Source organism: Ambystoma mexicanum, chromosome 10 (genome assembly GCF_040938575.1).
Source record: "Ambystoma mexicanum isolate Mex_15411 chromosome 10, UKY_AmexF1_1, whole genome shotgun sequence".
In the NCBI taxonomy this organism is placed as follows: domain Eukaryota; kingdom Metazoa; phylum Chordata; class Amphibia; order Caudata; family Ambystomatidae; genus Ambystoma; species Ambystoma mexicanum.
Window position 1 is genome coordinate 631,424,310 of NC_090932.1, and position 17,056 is coordinate 631,441,365.

The following is a 17,056-nucleotide window of genomic DNA, read 5'->3' on the forward strand; positions in this document are numbered from 1 at the left end:
ACCCCCTTTATCAGCCTCTTTGATCACTATGGAGGTGTCTTCCGATAAGGTTTTAAGTGCAAGTCTTTCTCCCTTGGTTAAGTTACCCGTAGATTCGAACTGTTTATTACGGGATAAGTTTTAAAAATCTTGGGTAACCACCTGATAATAAGTATCAATGATGTTGTCTGATGAAATTTGTGGATTAAATTTAGATTTTGTTTGCAATTCTTTAGATAATAAGAGATCTGGTTTAATCCGTAACTCAAATAGTAGGTTGTGTATTTTCAAAGTCCTCGTCTTCCAATAGAGATCTTAATATGAAGGTATCCTCTATATCCTGTATGGTCAAGTCACTGAGAGGTATTGGGGCCTCTTTGACTTTGTGATCGCCTGGTACAATTATTTTTTAATCTTAGTTTCCTTATAAATCTAAACAGATCTATGTGTATGTCAATGTCATTGTATCCTTTTGATGGTGAGAAGGATAACCCTTTGTTAAGTAGTTTTCTTTCATCTGCTGAAATTGGTCTTTTTGAAAAGTTGAGTACCAAATCACAAGTTATTTGCTTCTGCTCGACTCCTTTGAACTGGCCCTCATTTGCCGTTTGTTTTCTGATGCGTTGTCTTGTGTTCCGCTGGCTGCATCCTCCCTTCCCTTCCTCTCTTCCTTGCGGTGGGGTAGGTACGTTCACTACAGGTGGTATCTTAAAACGGACTGTTTTCTGAGGCAAATTGCAATTTCCCTTTTTGTATCTTTTTATTTGATTCATTTAACTTTTGTCCGATTTATCTTTTTCTTTTTCTTTTGTGACTTCTGTATCCCCAAAATCTGGTTATGAATCTACTTCTGAGCTAGCGGATGATGTGTTCGGTGTAGAACTTCTGGATGATGGTTTAGTGTAGTTGTCGTACTTAGTTTGAAAGGTGTAAACTCTGTCCTCTCTACAGTGACGATCATCCCTGTAGCTCTTGCATAGTTTTCTAATCTTAACTTCGTCTTGGTAAATTTGTAGACTATCATACATTTTGTCATAATTCTTCTTCTTAGAGTGTTCGTTTGCTTTCATTCCTCCAATCTCCTTTTTGATGGCCTCGATCCCCTCAATTGATCTTTTATGTTCCCTTGACATGTTATATTAATAGGTCAAGCATCTTCATGGAGCTATTGCTAAGGTTAGCCTCCCATGCTTCTGCTAAATCATTGTCGTCATTACTATTAAAATTGGGGAAAATCAGGAATCTGAGGCCACGTGGAACCTGGTCATTCTTGACATAATTTTCAAGGGAAACCTTTTCCCAATACTTGTCTATTTCTTTTTTAGACAATCTTTACAACTTCTTAAACTTAGTACAAAGATCTTCCTGTCTTTTGTTTAGATTGGAGAAAGCATGTGTCATGTCTCCTTTCTTGGTAAAGAGATTTTGTCAGGCCGATTCATGGAATTATTGTGCGCCGCGCAAGTGTGCGAAAGCGTGCGAATTACAGCGCCACCGCGAAAATCGCAGCATAAGCGTGTGAATGCTGCGCACATCGATTCATGGAAGTCCGTGCGCGTGTAAATCCTGGGATGTGCGCTAAAATCCTGCGTGGTGCATGCGGGCGCACACGTCATCAAACGGCGTGCGCTACATGCACAGCGAAAGCGCACATAGTGCGGCGCTCACAACAAAAGTAGGCAGAACACGGGGCGTAACACGTCGAATGGGGAACAACGCGTGAAAATGTGAGCGTTACGGGGGAAGTACAGGAGGCAAATGCCCTCCCAGGGCAACTGAGCACATCTATAGAAACTGCAAGCACTGGCATTCCATCAACGTGCAGGTAGTATGTGATGCCAAGGGAATCATCACCTCAGTATATGCCAACTATCCAGTGTCCACCCATGACAGTTTCATTTTTAGAATGTCACCCCTAGACCGGGACCTAGAGGCTGGGCGGCATGGTGATACATGGCTGCTTGGTGAGTATAAATGTCTCTGCACATGGATGCATGTCAAATACTGAGTAATGTCACAACCCCACTAATGATACCCATCATCACCTCCCCAGGGGACAGTGCCTACCCTCTGAGCACCCACATGATGATGCCAATTCGGAACCCCACCACACCACCCGAGGTAAGATACAACACAGCCCATATTGCAACCCGGGGCATAGTGGAGCGCACATTCAGAGTGCTCAAGTCACGCTTTCGCTCCCTTGACCGCTCTGGTGGGCAGCTGCTATATGCACCCCAGTAGTGTGCAGGATCATAGTGGCAGCATGTGTCCTGCACAACGTTGCAACACGCCGGGGCCTGCGGGTGGACATGGTGGTGCCCCCACATCCCCAACCACATGCACGGCCTCTGCGCATGGGAGGAGAAAGGGCACGTGGTGAAGCAGCCCGTACGCAGCTGGTGGCTAATAACTTCACCTAAAATCACACCACTGTGGAGTGCACACAGCCATGGCACATACCAGCTGACAATCAATGATGATGACATAAGGGACAGTCAACTGGTACAACCATGCCAGCCTGAGATTGGTCACCTGGAAGTGTCACATTGTGTGCATCCCTACCTACTGAAAGCCAACCAATGCTGTATCACAAAAAGGCACACATTTATGCTGCATGAATGACTACCCCCTTGCAAAATACAACATGAAAATAGTGCCATGTCACCCAACCCCTCCCCATCTCAGATACCCCACACACCATGGCATGTCATGCAATGTGAAACCAAACAAATGAATGCACAACACATCACACAAGTGTCACAAAGTGCACTGTCCCAAATGGAAATAGGCCACAGACAATATGCTCCCAGTAATCAATAACAAACAGGACACAAGAACAAATACTTACCAGCAACACAATACATCAACACAGGATGAAACAGGGCCAAAATATGACTGTACAAAATCAAAGTAGTGCAAGTCTTACAACCTGAATAAACCAGCACATCGACCCCTTCCAACTGCAGAGGGTTGCTGTCAGGCAAATGTGTCAGCGTACTGCATACAACATGAACTGCATCTGCAAAGGAGACGGCCTTGTGAAAATATGAAAAAGGAACCTGTGAATAAGGAGGAAGACATGGATGCACAAGCACATATCAATACACCATGCAGTGTTCAATACAACAACCATCCCCACTAGGGATGTCCACACAGTTTTGACCACAGACTGCCCACACAGCTCATGGGAGCCCAATGTCACTGTGTGAGTTACTGTCACTTGGTCACACCCTTTGCAAGCCCATGGAAAGGGGAAGGAGGAGGGGTGTGTGTGTCAGGAACCCAAGCAGATAACCGAAACACAGGACAAGCCTGCATGTGCCCAGCTGGAATACACAGTGGATGCCCACGGGAGACACACAAGGCAACACACTGTAAAAAAAAAATAATAAAAAAAAAAAAATGGCCATGTGTGGGCCGGGGGGGGGGGGGGGGGGAAGGAGGCCACCCAGGAGGTTTGAGGACAGGGTGCACACCAACACTCACCTGCGTGGATGTTGTGAAAAAAAAATACCTCCATGGGCTCATGGCCTGCACGGCTACGCCAATGTGGGAGAACTGCTGTTGCTCTCTTCACCCTCTGCTGCTACATCAGGAGGTGGCGGTGCTATGGGAGGCAAGCCCTGGTATGGTCCTCCATGGCAGCAAGCATGCGGATGTGGAAGGTCTCATTCTGGAGGATGATAGTATGGAGATCCCCATGCAGCACCTCACGGGTTCCCTGCATTTCTGCACGCATGGCCTCACGTGATGCCCGGATCTCCTCACGAGTTGCCTGCAGCTCAGCTGAGAGTGAACGTGTGAGCTGCTCCAGCTGCTGTTCTGCCCTGCAATTTCGGGAAGCCTCAAGTTCTACCAGATTCGCCCTGAGGAAATGGAGTTCAAACCTCATGGCTTCCCTGTGGCCCTGGGACTCTACAGATATGGCTTCGCACAGAGTCTCCAGTGCCGCCCGTCGGTCCCTGTTGGATGCCAACATGTCCTCCCTGTGTGATTGGCAAATGGACTCTGTTGCCTGCTGTTGGAGCTCCATCTGCCTTTCAGGGGGGAGAATGGAAGTGGCCACCCTCTCCATTGCCTGAGCCATCATTTCAACCAATGCTCCCTGTTGTGCTGCTATACCGTACATAGAGTTTTCCCATACTGTATTGCCTGGTGGCGCACAACCATTGCGTCAGCTGGCACCACACTTGTTTGGGGCAAGGCGATCTGCACCTTGCTGTGATGGCACTGCCTGAGGCTGCAGGACTGCATTCCCCCTCTGATCTGCTGGACCAGGAACAGGATCAGATGTTGTGGAGCGTGACCCTGCATCCGTAACCACCAAAGGCAGAGTTACCAACACTGACATCCCCATAGAGGGGTCTAGCCCTGGTGCAGGTGGGTTGGACAGAACAGCATCACTGCCAGAAACACTCACCTGCGACAGCACATAAGTCTCATCATCCGATTCAGCACCTGAATCATAGAGGTCTAGGGAGGTGCACCCAGAGAAACCCCTGGACAGTTGGGTCTGTAGGAGGATTGGGTTTTCACCCACCACCACACCACGTCCTCCAATGGTGCCCAGTCATGCCTGAGATTCCTCCTGGGTCCGCACCATCTCCTCCACCTCTACAGCATCAAGTGCGTCATCACCTGCAAAAACATGAAAGACAACAAATGGAAACAGGCATGAGCACCATAGCACGCACATAGGCCCAACAAGCCAGAGATCCAGTACATGAACAGCACATGTCCCACATGACCATAACCTTGGCATGCATGCACTGTCAATGATTTGGAAGGGGAGGCAAAAATCAGACACTGAGAACTCCAAGATGCAAAATTAACACATGTGCTGCATGCTGGATAGCACTGTCATCACATATTAGCCTGTGAGTGGCATGGTTAATCCACATACATGGCACATGCCAGCACACAGATGGCACGTAGCATAGCCATGGTACATTTGACAAGTACAGCCATATGTCAGTGAATGAGTACTGTCACCCATCCTTCTGAGATGAACATGATGAGATGAAAAATGCAAAATAGTGTGACAAAATATGCATGTGCCACACACTGCAACACACAGAGTGTGCAATAATACATTGATGGCAGGAAGATGGATACATCAATGGTTGGTCACTTCAACATGACAGAAGACAACAGTCATGTTCAACATTCAAACAGGGCCCAAAAATGAATGTGAGCAGGCCCTTACTCAATCAGCCTGAATGGTCAAATCATTCCCATAACAAGGTAATAAATGTGGGCCAATGTGGGTTGTAATCTATGACAGAAGCATGTCACATATTTGGCAATAGGGCAGAAAAATGCGTTGCAAAAATGGGAGGATTGAAACAATCAGGCTGAATGAACACTGAAAAATCTGAACAATGTTGTTGCAAGATGACAGTTCAAGGGCAACTGCAGTAATGTGGCGCTAATTGGCTACTGTGGTCAGAAGGGATACTGTCATACCCAAACCCAATGCTGGTGAATGGTTTGGAGGAAGCACATGGGTGACCCATACTACTCAGGAGTACACACCCTCACCTGGCACTCAATCATTACACATCACCCAAGAAACATACACATGGATTACACACACTTGTATGGGTACTCACCGGACAATGCATCATAATCTGGTAGGTCTCCCCCGCCTTGGATCTGTTCCTCTGTGACGAAGGTTCCAGCAACAGATTCATGTTCAGTGAGTTGGTCGTCCTCTGGTGGAGACCCACCGCCAGTCACCAGAGTAGAGGCATTATTGGAAGCCAGCTTGTTCTTTGCTCTGCGTTTCAGGTCATTCCACTGCTTGTAGCAATAATCAGCTGTGCGCCTCACAAATCCAAGGGCACTAATGTGGTGCGCGATGGTCTGCCAGTGGGCCCTACGTTGAGCAGGCGTAGTCTTACAGCCTGAAGTCACCAACATTTCACGGCTATGTGCCGACACATAGACCACAAGCGCATCAAGTTCGGCATCATTGAAGCTAGGCTTCCTTGACGTTCCGGAGTGTGTAGCCGTGTCTGGGTTCTCAGCCTGTAGTGCAAGAGCACCCTTCTTCTTCTTCTTGTAAGGTGGTGCGGATCCTGAGTGGCTTACACCACTCTGGTCAGTAGGGGCAGAAGTGCAGGTGGACTGGGTACTAGAAGCCTGTAAAGGCACAATGACCATAGGTCTTGGTGCAGGCATTGGCTGCAGGGTGATGTCAGCAGGGCCAACGTCGGTGTGATGGACCTGGACCAACACTGTCCCAGAGGGGAGACTCGGATCTGGGGTGGATTGAGCTGCAGCTGCCCCTTCAGCCTCCCCACCCTGCCTACTTGGTGCAGCAGATGACATTGCTGCCCCAGATCCACGTGGCCTGGTGACAGCAACTTTCACCGGCACACATGGATTAGACTTGCTGACCTGGAAGTCAGCCTGGGAGTCATCCTGGGCCGGTTCAGGTGACAAAATGGGCCGGTCCAACAAGGGCTGAGCTGGGATGGTGTCAGCTACGTTTCCCACATCCATTGGGGGGGCATAGGTGTCCCCGATTGGTCCTCCACACACGGGGCTCTAGGGGCACCCTGCAAATCCTGGCCACGCCCCCTACCGCGCCCACCACGCCCACCTTTTGGAGGTCGGCCACCTTTGCCTCCCTTACTGCTTGGTCGCCTCCCAACCATGGCACTGATGTTGTTGTGCGTATGGGAGTTGCCGTAAACAATTGTCATGGGCAATTGGGGTGAAAGGGGTAGGGTACTAGGTGGAATTCGTACCCTAGTGCTCTAGCAAGGCTGTATGTGACCCCTGGGGGAAGATGACGGGTCACGCAATGCACAGGCACCCCAAAAACAAAAGTACACGTGTACGCAACCCCTGGTAGACCACATGCATGGAAAAATGAACCCGCACTATGCTGTGGCACCCAGAAACACAAAAATAAGCATATGTATGTTACACGCAGCCTGGGGTACGCGACACACAGGGGCAACCACAGTTGGAAAATACGTGCATGACTCACTGTCTGCCTTGAAAAAGAAAGTGAAAAAGACACGCGTGTGCGCATTGGCAACATCTCCGCCAAAAGAAGAAAAGAACGCAGTCTGAGGAAACAGAGAGTACGAACTGGAAACGTTGTGAAGTAATCGCGTGTGAACCGACAAGAAGTACAAGAAACACCCACTCGCTCTCCACAAAAAGCAAGTACAAGAAAATAGTGTGATACTCGTATCCTTTAAGCCAGCCCACACGTGCAACCTCACTTATGCGCTTATGCGATAAGGCCCTTTCCTCCAATAGCACAGGTGACGTGCAGTTTTCTCACGTGCTGAATCACAATGCACCCGTGTTGAGGGGAACGCCCGCTCGCGTAACGTCACTTACGCGCTTACAGGCTGAGGGCCTTTCCACGGATTTCACACTGACGTGCACTTTTTTCACATGCCAAATCACTCCGTATCAAGCTGGCCACGCGAAAACACACAGAAGACCACGCTCCTGCCCAAAAGGCCATTTTCCTGCCCCCAAGAGCCCCGAGCACGCTCCCACCAGCCATCTGCTGCTGCCTGCCTGCTGCCCATGTGCCCTGCTATTTGGTGCCTGCACGTCAGCCATCTGCAGGGGTCCAGTTGCTGTGTCCACCCCTGCTGGAACAGAAGACTCCCGAATGGGATACCATCATCCACAGCCCAGCCCCAGGACCCAGTTGCCCACCCACGCCTGCCTCGGGGGTCGCCATGTGGGGGCAAACACCATCTGAGACCACTGGCGACCCCCAGCCAGAGAGGTAGAGGGCCACCAGCTTCAGTGAGAAGGAAGTTGGTGTCCTGGTGGAGCATGTCCTGGGGCATTATGATGCCCTCTTCGGAACATCACGCAACATCAAGCATGTCCAGAAGCGCTGACAGGACTTCAGGCCCAGGACCCTCTACAAGGCCTGGCGCCTCACGGAGGGGGGCCAGGTCAGCATTAGCAACATCCAGATGAGGGTCCTGGAACGCGTAGGCCCAGCGCTTCACGCCCAGATCCTTCTGAGGCAGACCCGTCTGGAGTTGAGCGGTAAGTGTCCAAGCATTGCTGTGTGAGACAGGGCATGTTGCAGTGTGCTGGTAGTCTGATACTTGCCTGTATTTGTGAAATAGGCCATGTATGGATGTGTGTGTGCAGGGACATCATGGTCATGCACGTGAGACCAGTAATGTGTGAACCACATGGATGGTGCATGTGTTCCAATGCAACATGGGGAGCTATATGCGGAATAAACACATGAATGCATGCCAGTCTCTGTTCTTGGACATGGAGGGGGGTGAGGGATGGGTGCTGCTCCCATGTACATGTATGGCGCACATGTGTGTGTGTCTGAGAAGTGCGTGTGTGACTTTGTAACAACATGGATGCATGACACATGTCTGTGATGATGTGTAGATTCACTCACGCAGTGCGGTCACCGTTGTATCCACTGTGTCTATCCACTGTGTCTATGGTGTACAAGCCATGATGCATGACCCTCCGGTTATGTATGTGCATGGGATCAGTGTGAGCCATAATGCATGTGAGTTTGAAGGCAACATTTTGGTTAAAAGAGGCCCTTGTAAATGGATGCTGATGTTGATTGCAGGCGCCGTGCCTGTTTCTGCATGTGTGTTGCGTGCATTCACCCATGTATTGTGGAGGGACAGGATGGAAGTGACATTTGACAGAGCCACTCATGTCTTATTGCTTCCTGTCTAGGGGAATATTGTACTGTACCCTGATGCTTGTGTTCTATGTCTCCCTCTACGCAGTGTCAAGTGAAGAAGAGGACGGAGACGGCGCTGTGGAGCCAAGCAGCGAGGATGCCTCCACCGGGCGGTGACGCAAGGCCCAGCCACCCTCCCAGGAATTGCCATCATCCGGGAGCGAGGGGCCTGGTGCCGCGTCTGCCACTACGGCTGTAGCGGAAGGGCCGGGTGAGCCCCCACAGGGGCTTGCAATGGCAGAAGATGGTGTGGAGACATCCAGTTTGGTAGTCTCCACAGTGGAGGAGGAGCACGCTACTGAGCCGCATATGGTGACTGGTGGGGGTAGTACCACTTGTGCAAGTGGTGCAGTCCAGGGCCAGGGTCAGGAGGCAGCACAGGTCAATGTGTAGAGGCCTGTGCATGCCGCTGTCCTTGACCCTGTGACTGCACCACCATGCACCAGCAGCGATGCCCCGTCCCAGGCCCGTCCGCAGGTAGGGGGGAGTGCCACGTCATCTGCCTCTCCACTACCTGCGGACGAGGGGTCCCACGACCGTATGGGCACCGTCCTGGGAGGTGTCGCGTTGCGCACGCGTGACATTCGTGATGACGTGCGTGCTTCCTGGGCGGAGCACGCACAGCATCACGAAGAGCAGCGTTGCGACGTGGCACTGTTGGGAGGGGCCCTGGTCGGTGGGTTCCTACATGTGTCACGCACTCTGGCGGACCTCTCCTCCTCTGTGGAGACTATACGCCAGTCGTTCTCCCTGCTGTCTTCTGGCCCAGATTCCACCAGGGCCCCCTGTGGACCTGGCCTGACCAACACAGCCAGCTTGGTGGAGATCCCATCCCTGCCACAGTCGGGAGTCGGCGGTCCAGCAGGGGTGGACACCACAACAACTGGAGACCAGCTGATGGAGGATGTGCAGGCATCATCGGACAGGGCACATGGACAGCAGCAGCAGCAAGCTCTAGGTGGGAGAAATGATGGCTCGGGGCCATCGACATCAGAGGGGCAGGCATCGGCCAGAGGGCAGGAGAACCCTGGAATGGGTGTGTCTTCCGTGTGGCTGCGGTTGGGCCGGGGTATAGATGTGGAGCGGCGGCGGGCAGAAGAGGCACGGCTCACGATGGTCAGGGCAGAGAACTCCATGCGGAGGGCAGTGAGGCGGGGCGAGTGTCTCGAGGACATTCGCAGGGAGTTGGAGTCCAACATGGCATCGTCCCTGCAAACCCTCGGGGCCATGGAAGAGGACCGCCTCCAGGACATCGAGCAGGAGTTCGATGATGCCCTGGCCTAGGAAATCGGGAAGTGAGCCGTCGGACTAGCCAACCGCCATTGTATATAATTTGTAGTTTTAGGTTTCCTTTATGTTTTTCATTCATTTGGGGCGCTTGGACTATGCCCCGCCTTTTTGTATATAGTTCTTTATTAGGTAGTTTTTTTGCTAGGTTTCGTTTCATTCCTTGGGCTCATGGACCCTGGATTACTTCTTTGTACATAGTTGAACAGTGGATTTATCTATTATTATTTTTGTCACCATGGAGCAATGGATTTTCCTGTTTCCGTTTCCTTTGGATTTGATTTGGTGGCCGGAGACTTTGGACACATTTTCATTTCGATTTATTTGGATTCAGACTTCATGTTTTTCTTTTTGTGTTTTGGACATGCTGCCTTTCATCTTTTTTTCAAACATTTTTTTCATGTTTTCATTTGATTACATTCTTTTAGTGTTCAATACATTTTGGTTTATTACTTTGATGTGTGGTATTCTCTCATTGGTTTCATGCATGTCACAGGGTAGGTTTTCACAATCACCAACACCCATTGTGTGGGTGTGAAAGACATGTGTTGATGTACATTCTTGCCATTTGGGTTGTATCATGTAATGGGCATTTCAATGTGGGGGCGATGGGATACTTGGGTGGGTCTTTGCACAGGGGTGGCCTGCAGTGGTATTTGGGAGGCCATGAGGCCCATGATTGTGGATCATGATGACGTGTTGGCAGGTGCCCCTCACTGCTGGGTGGGTCGGGGTTCTGGGGGACATGAGTCGGGGCCTGCTGGCAGGTGCCCCTCACTGCTGGGTGGGTGGGGGTTCTGGGGGACATGAGTCGGGGCCTGCTGGCAGGTGCCCCTCACTGCTGGGGGTTGGGAGTTCTGGGGGACATGAGTCGGGGCCTGCTGGCAGGTGCCCCTCACTGCTGTGTGGGTGGGGGTTCTGTGGGACATGAGTCGGGGCCTGCTGGCAGGTGCACCTCACTGCTGGGGGTGGGAGTTCTGGGGGGCATGAGTCGGGCCTGCTGGCAGGTGCCCCTCACTGCTGGGTCGGTGGGGGTGCTGTGGGACATGAGTCGGGGCCTGCTGGCAGGTGCCCCTCACTGCTGGGGGGTGGGGGTGCTGGGGGACATGAGTTGGTGATCAGTAGTACAAGGTGACAGGTGGGCTGGCTGGGGGACATGCCCATGGTGGATGGGCTGGATGCGGGACATGACCAGGGGTGCTGGACAGTCCCCTGTGGTGTGGGCTGCCTGCAGGGGCCGTGGAGGGGGTAGAGGGCACACCTGGGAGGACCCACACTGCCAATTCAAGTGTGGGACTCCCCGCGCACCCCACTGGATAGACGTACCCCGCTCTGACAGCGAAATCGCGTGTGAAACTCCCCGCGAACCCCATTAATACACGTACCCCGTTCACACAGGGCCAATCGAGTGTGAAACTCCCCACGAACCCCAGTAATACACGTACCTCGCTCGCACAGGGCCAATCGCGTGTGAAACTCCCTGTGAACCCCAGTAATACACGTACCCCACTCGCACAGGGCCAATCGCATGTGAAACTTCCCACGAACCCCAGTAATACACGTACCCCACTCACACAGGGCCAATCGTGTGTGAAACTTCCCGCAAACCCCAGTAATACACGTACCCCACTCGCACAGGGCCAATCGCGTGTGAAACTCCCAGCGAACCCCAGTAATACATGTACCCCGCTCGCACAGGGCCAATCGCATGTGAAACTCCCTGTGAACCCCAGTAATACACGAACCCCGCTCACACAGGGCCAATCGCGTGTGAAACTTCCCGCGAACCCCAGTAATACACGCACCCCGCTCGCACAGGGCCAATCGCGTGTGAAACTTCCCACAAACCCCAGTAATACACGTACCCCGCTCGCACAGGGCCAATCACGTGTGAAACTTCCTGCGAACCCCAGTAATACACGTACCCCACTCGCACAGGGCCAATCACGTGTGAAACTTCCTGCGAACCCCAGTAATACACGTACCCCGCTCGCACAGGGCCAATCGCGTGTGAAACATCCCGCGAACCCCAGTAATACACGTACCCCGCTCGCACAGGGCCAATCACGTGTGAAACTTCCCGCAAACCCCAGTAATACACATAACCCACTCGCACAGGGCCAATCGCATGTGATTCTCCCCACACAGCGGGGTACGTGTATTCAGAGGGGTGCGCGGGGCGTTTTACAGGCATTTTCGTGGTTGGGGGCCTGTATGCTGGTCCAGTGGCCTGTGCGCCATGTACAGGATGTGTGCGCTGTACATGGCGCACGTGGAGGGGTTGGGGGCGTAACTGGTGCTGCTGCAGGGTCGCTGCGCCACGGCTCATAATGGATATTTAAATCCATGAATACGCTGTGCGCGGAAATGGATTTTGGCGCACGCAGCTGGCACAGATTGTCACACGCTTACACTGTGCGCCAGCCGCGTGCGCCACTTGTGCGCTGAATTCTACGAATTACCCCCTTAGTTTCTTCTTCTCTATTTATCAAATAAGCTGCCATATTATTAAGGTGTTGACCAGGTCTGCCTTGTTGCCAAGCTGTAAAAGGATCAAAGTCTTCAGTTACACCCAAGCTGATGGGTACAGCTGGTCTCCTTGGCGACCAAAAAATTCAAAAAGACAATACAAGTCTTTACAGTTCATTACAAAAGGTAACGTAGGAGAACCAGTATGTCCCTTGAGTTCCAAATAATACATTCAAGTAAGGTCACAGGTCAAATGATGGACGGGAAGCCTGGAAACCCGTCATAAATGATCAAAAAGAATGAAGAGAAATCCAGGACGGAGCACCCAAAAAGGTGCAAAAAATTAATTATATCATTTCTTTACAGAATTGCCCTTAGTGTTGTGACACGTGTTTCGGTCCAGACGGCCTTCTTCAAAACAGGGCTAAATGCATTCCTTACAAGATCATAAAAATAACAAATGTTGTGTATATATATGCAAAAATTACAAACATAATAGTAAAGATCGTATGTATATGCAAAAATTACAAAAATAGTAGAGATCAAGTGAGTATCCGAAACCATGCCAATTAATACACGAGTACAAATCTCACAGTATCAACAGCACAAACACCATTGTAAAAATTGCATGTTCATAAATTAAAGTAAAAAGGCACAAAAACCCATTTGTAATGTGCACCAGACAGAGAAAGAGGGATTGACAATGGGAAGGATACAAAGGAGTTACTGAAGAAAACAAAATGTTGGGTGGATCCCAAACGTAATTCCATGAATGAAACAATGAAACAATAGAAATGTAAATTATATACAATACAAACCACGATTCAAGGAGAGGGGAAGGGGAGAGAAAACATACACACAAAAAAAACAAGACAAAAAAGATATGCCCCCTTAGTATTATTAGTCTCAAAACAATCTCATTTGTTGGAGCCATGTCTCAGACTGTAAGGCTTCCCCTCTTCGGGAGTTAAGCTATTCATCACAAAATGTTCCCGGGTTTAATCCCATAGGCTTCGGAGCTGTTATTATAACGATTGAGATAGGGCAACCATTAGTCATACCTATATCCCAAATCCGTGTAAACAAGCTTGTTACAAATGTTATGTGCCGTTGTATAAAGTAAAAGTTATTAGCGTCCCTCGTTTATCGGCAAAAATGCGATTGTGCACGACCCGTTAAAGCGTGTTCAGCACAACCTCACGTTTATTATCTGTTTTGATAATTCATGCCATCAAATATCAGCCAACAGCATACACTTTATGGTGTTTAAACCACATATCGTGAGACCCTAACATAACAAACATTTTTCATTTAGTGACACCGAGGGCTTTAAGCATACTTTCAATTTAAATACTCATATGTTCCAATACCAGTAACTCACACACACTCCGTGGTGTTAAGACCCCATAAGGACTAAAGCTACCATGAGCAAGCACATCTTGTGTAACGCTACCATGACGAAGCACAATGCTAAGAAGCCGAGAAATACGAGCGTAAGAACATTACTGAGTCATTTGCGTTGGCCACCAGTAAGAGTAACGCAGGCAGGCGCCATCTTGGGACTATTTGTTTACTAGTTCCCAAGGTAACGCGTGGGTCGGTCCGCCTGCTGCATTCCGTTGCTAGGCAACATACTCGAGAGTTTCAAGCAAAAAGGCTTATGCACCAAGATATTCATGGTTGTGAGTTATGAATCCAATATTTTATGATGACTAATATTAAGGAAAGTATCTAAGCTTGGGGAACAAGGAAGTAGCTAATTTTGAAAGCCATATCCGGCGACACAAAAATAACTGCCAAAAAGAGTAAAACCCATTTGGGTCGCTGCCAAAGTAACCACCTACCTAGGTGGGAAACAAATGTAATCGCGTAGCATATTGAACTGACAAAATGTTCACTGCATCGTAACGAATACAAATAAAGGAATATAAACGGTCTACACGGATTTGGGATATAGTTATGACTAATGGTTGCCCTATCTCAATTGTTATAATAACAGCTCCGAAGCCTATGGGATCATTTTGTGATGAATAGCTTAACTCCCGAAGAGGGTAAGCCTTACAGTCTGAGACATGGTTCCAACAAATGAGATTGTTTTGGTTCTAATAATACTAATGGGGCATATCGTTTTTGTCTTGTGTTTTTGTTTGTATGTTTTCTCTCCCCTTCCCCTTTCCTTGAATAATGGCTTGTATTGTATATAATTTACATTTCTATTTTTTCATTGTTTCATTCATGGAATTACGTTTGGGATCCACCCAACATTTTGTTTTCTTCACTAACTCCTTTGTATCCTTCCCATTGCCAATCCCTCTTTCTCTGTCTGGTGCACATGACAAATGGGTTTTTGTGCCTTTTTACTTTAATTTATGAACACACAATTTTTACAATGGTGTTTGTGTTGTTGATACTGTGTGATTTGCACTCGTGTATTGATTGGCATGGTTTCGGATACTCACTTGATCGCTACTATTTTTGTAATTTTTGCATATACATACGATCTTTACTATTATGTTTGTATTTTTTATGATCTTGTAAGGAATGCATTTAGCCCTGTTTTGAAGAAGGCCGTCTGGGCCGAAACACCTGTCACAACACTAACAGCCATTTTGTTAAGAAATTATATAATTAATTTAAAAAACTGTTTGCACCTTATTAGGCGCTCCGTCCTGGATTTCTCTTCCTTCTTTTTGATCATTCATGACGGGTTTCCAGGCTTCCCGTCCATCCAGTGACCTGTGACCTTACTTGAATTTATTATTTGGAACTCAAGGGACATACTGTTCCTCCTATGTTATCTCTTGCAATTAACTGTAAAGACTTGTATAGTCTTTTTGAATTTTTTGGTCGCCACGGAGACCAGCTGTACCCATCAGCCTGGGTGTACCTGAAGACTTTGATCTTTTTACAGCTTGGCAACAAGGCAGACCTGGTCAACACCTTAATAATATGGCGGCTTATTTGAGAAATAGAGAAGAAGAAACTAAAAATCTCTTTACCAAGAAAGGAGACATGACACATGCTTTCTCCAATCTAAACAAAAGACAGGAAGATATTCGTACTAAATTTATGAAGTTGGAAAGATTGTCTAAAAAAGAATTAGACAAGTATTGGGAAAAGGTTTCCCTTGAAAATTATGTCAAGAATGACCAGGTTCCACGTGGCCTCAGAATCCTGATTTTCCCCAATTTTAACAGTAATGACGACAATGATTTAGCAGAAGCATGCAAAGCTAACCTTAGCAATAGCTCCATGAAGATGCTTGACCTATTAATAGAACATGCGTCAAGGGAACATACAAGATCAATTGAGGGGATTGAGGCCATCAAAAAGGAGATTGGAGAAATGAAAGCAAATGAATAGTCTAAGAAGAAGAATTATGACAAAATGTATGATATTCTACAAATTTACCAAGACAAAGTCAAGATTAGAAAACTACGCAAGAGCTACAGGGATGATCATGACTATGGAGAGGACAGAGTTTACACCTTTCAAACTAATTACGACAACTACACTAAACCACAATCCAGATGTTCTACACCGAACACATCATCCGCTAGCTCAGAAGTAGATTCAGAACCAGATTCTGGGGATACAGAAGTCACAAAAGAAAAAGATAAAACGGACAAAAGTTATATGAATCAAATAAAAGATACAAAAAGGGAAATTGCAATTTGCCTCAGAAAACAGTCCGTTTTTAGATACCACTAGTAGTGAACATACCTACCCCACCGCAAGGAGGAGAGGAAGGGAGGGGGGGATGCAGCCAGCGGAACACAAGACAACGCATCAGAAAACAAACGGCAAACGAGGGCAGTTCAAAGGAGTCGAGCAGGAGCAAATAACTTGTGATTTGGTACTCAACATTTCAAAACGACCAATTTTCAGCAGATGAAAGAAAACTACTTAACAAAGGGTTATCCTTCTCACCATCAAAAGGATACAATGACATTGACATACACATAGATCTGTTTAGATTTATAAGGAAACTAAGATTAAAAAAATGTTTGCAAGTAAAGCACCAGGCGATTACAAAGTTAAAGAGGCCCCAATACCTCTCAGTGACTTGACCATACAGGAAGGACATAGAGGATACCTTCATATTAAGATCTCTAGTGGAAGACGAGGACTTTGAAATACACAACCTACTATTTGAGTTACGGATTAAACCAGATCTCTTATTATCTAAAGAATTGAAAACAAAATCTAAATTTAATCCACAAATTTCATCAGACAACATCATTGATACTTTTTATCAGGTGGTAACACAGGATTTTTACAACTTATCCCGTAAAAAAACAGTTCAAATCTACGGATAACTTAACCAAGGGAGAAAGACTTGCACTTAAAACCTTATCGGAAGACACCTCCATAGTGATCAAAGAGGCTGATAAAGGGGGGTGATATTGTTATAATGGACAGAGAAGACTATCATCTTATTGCACATAACCATTTACTAATACCTAGTTGCTACAGAAAGCTTGCCTTGTCAGAGCGCCAAACTATACTACATCAGATTGAAGAATCTGTGCTTAACTGGCATAGGAAGGGTATGATTACAGACAAAGAAAGAGCATATTTCCTTACTAAGAATCCGACAAC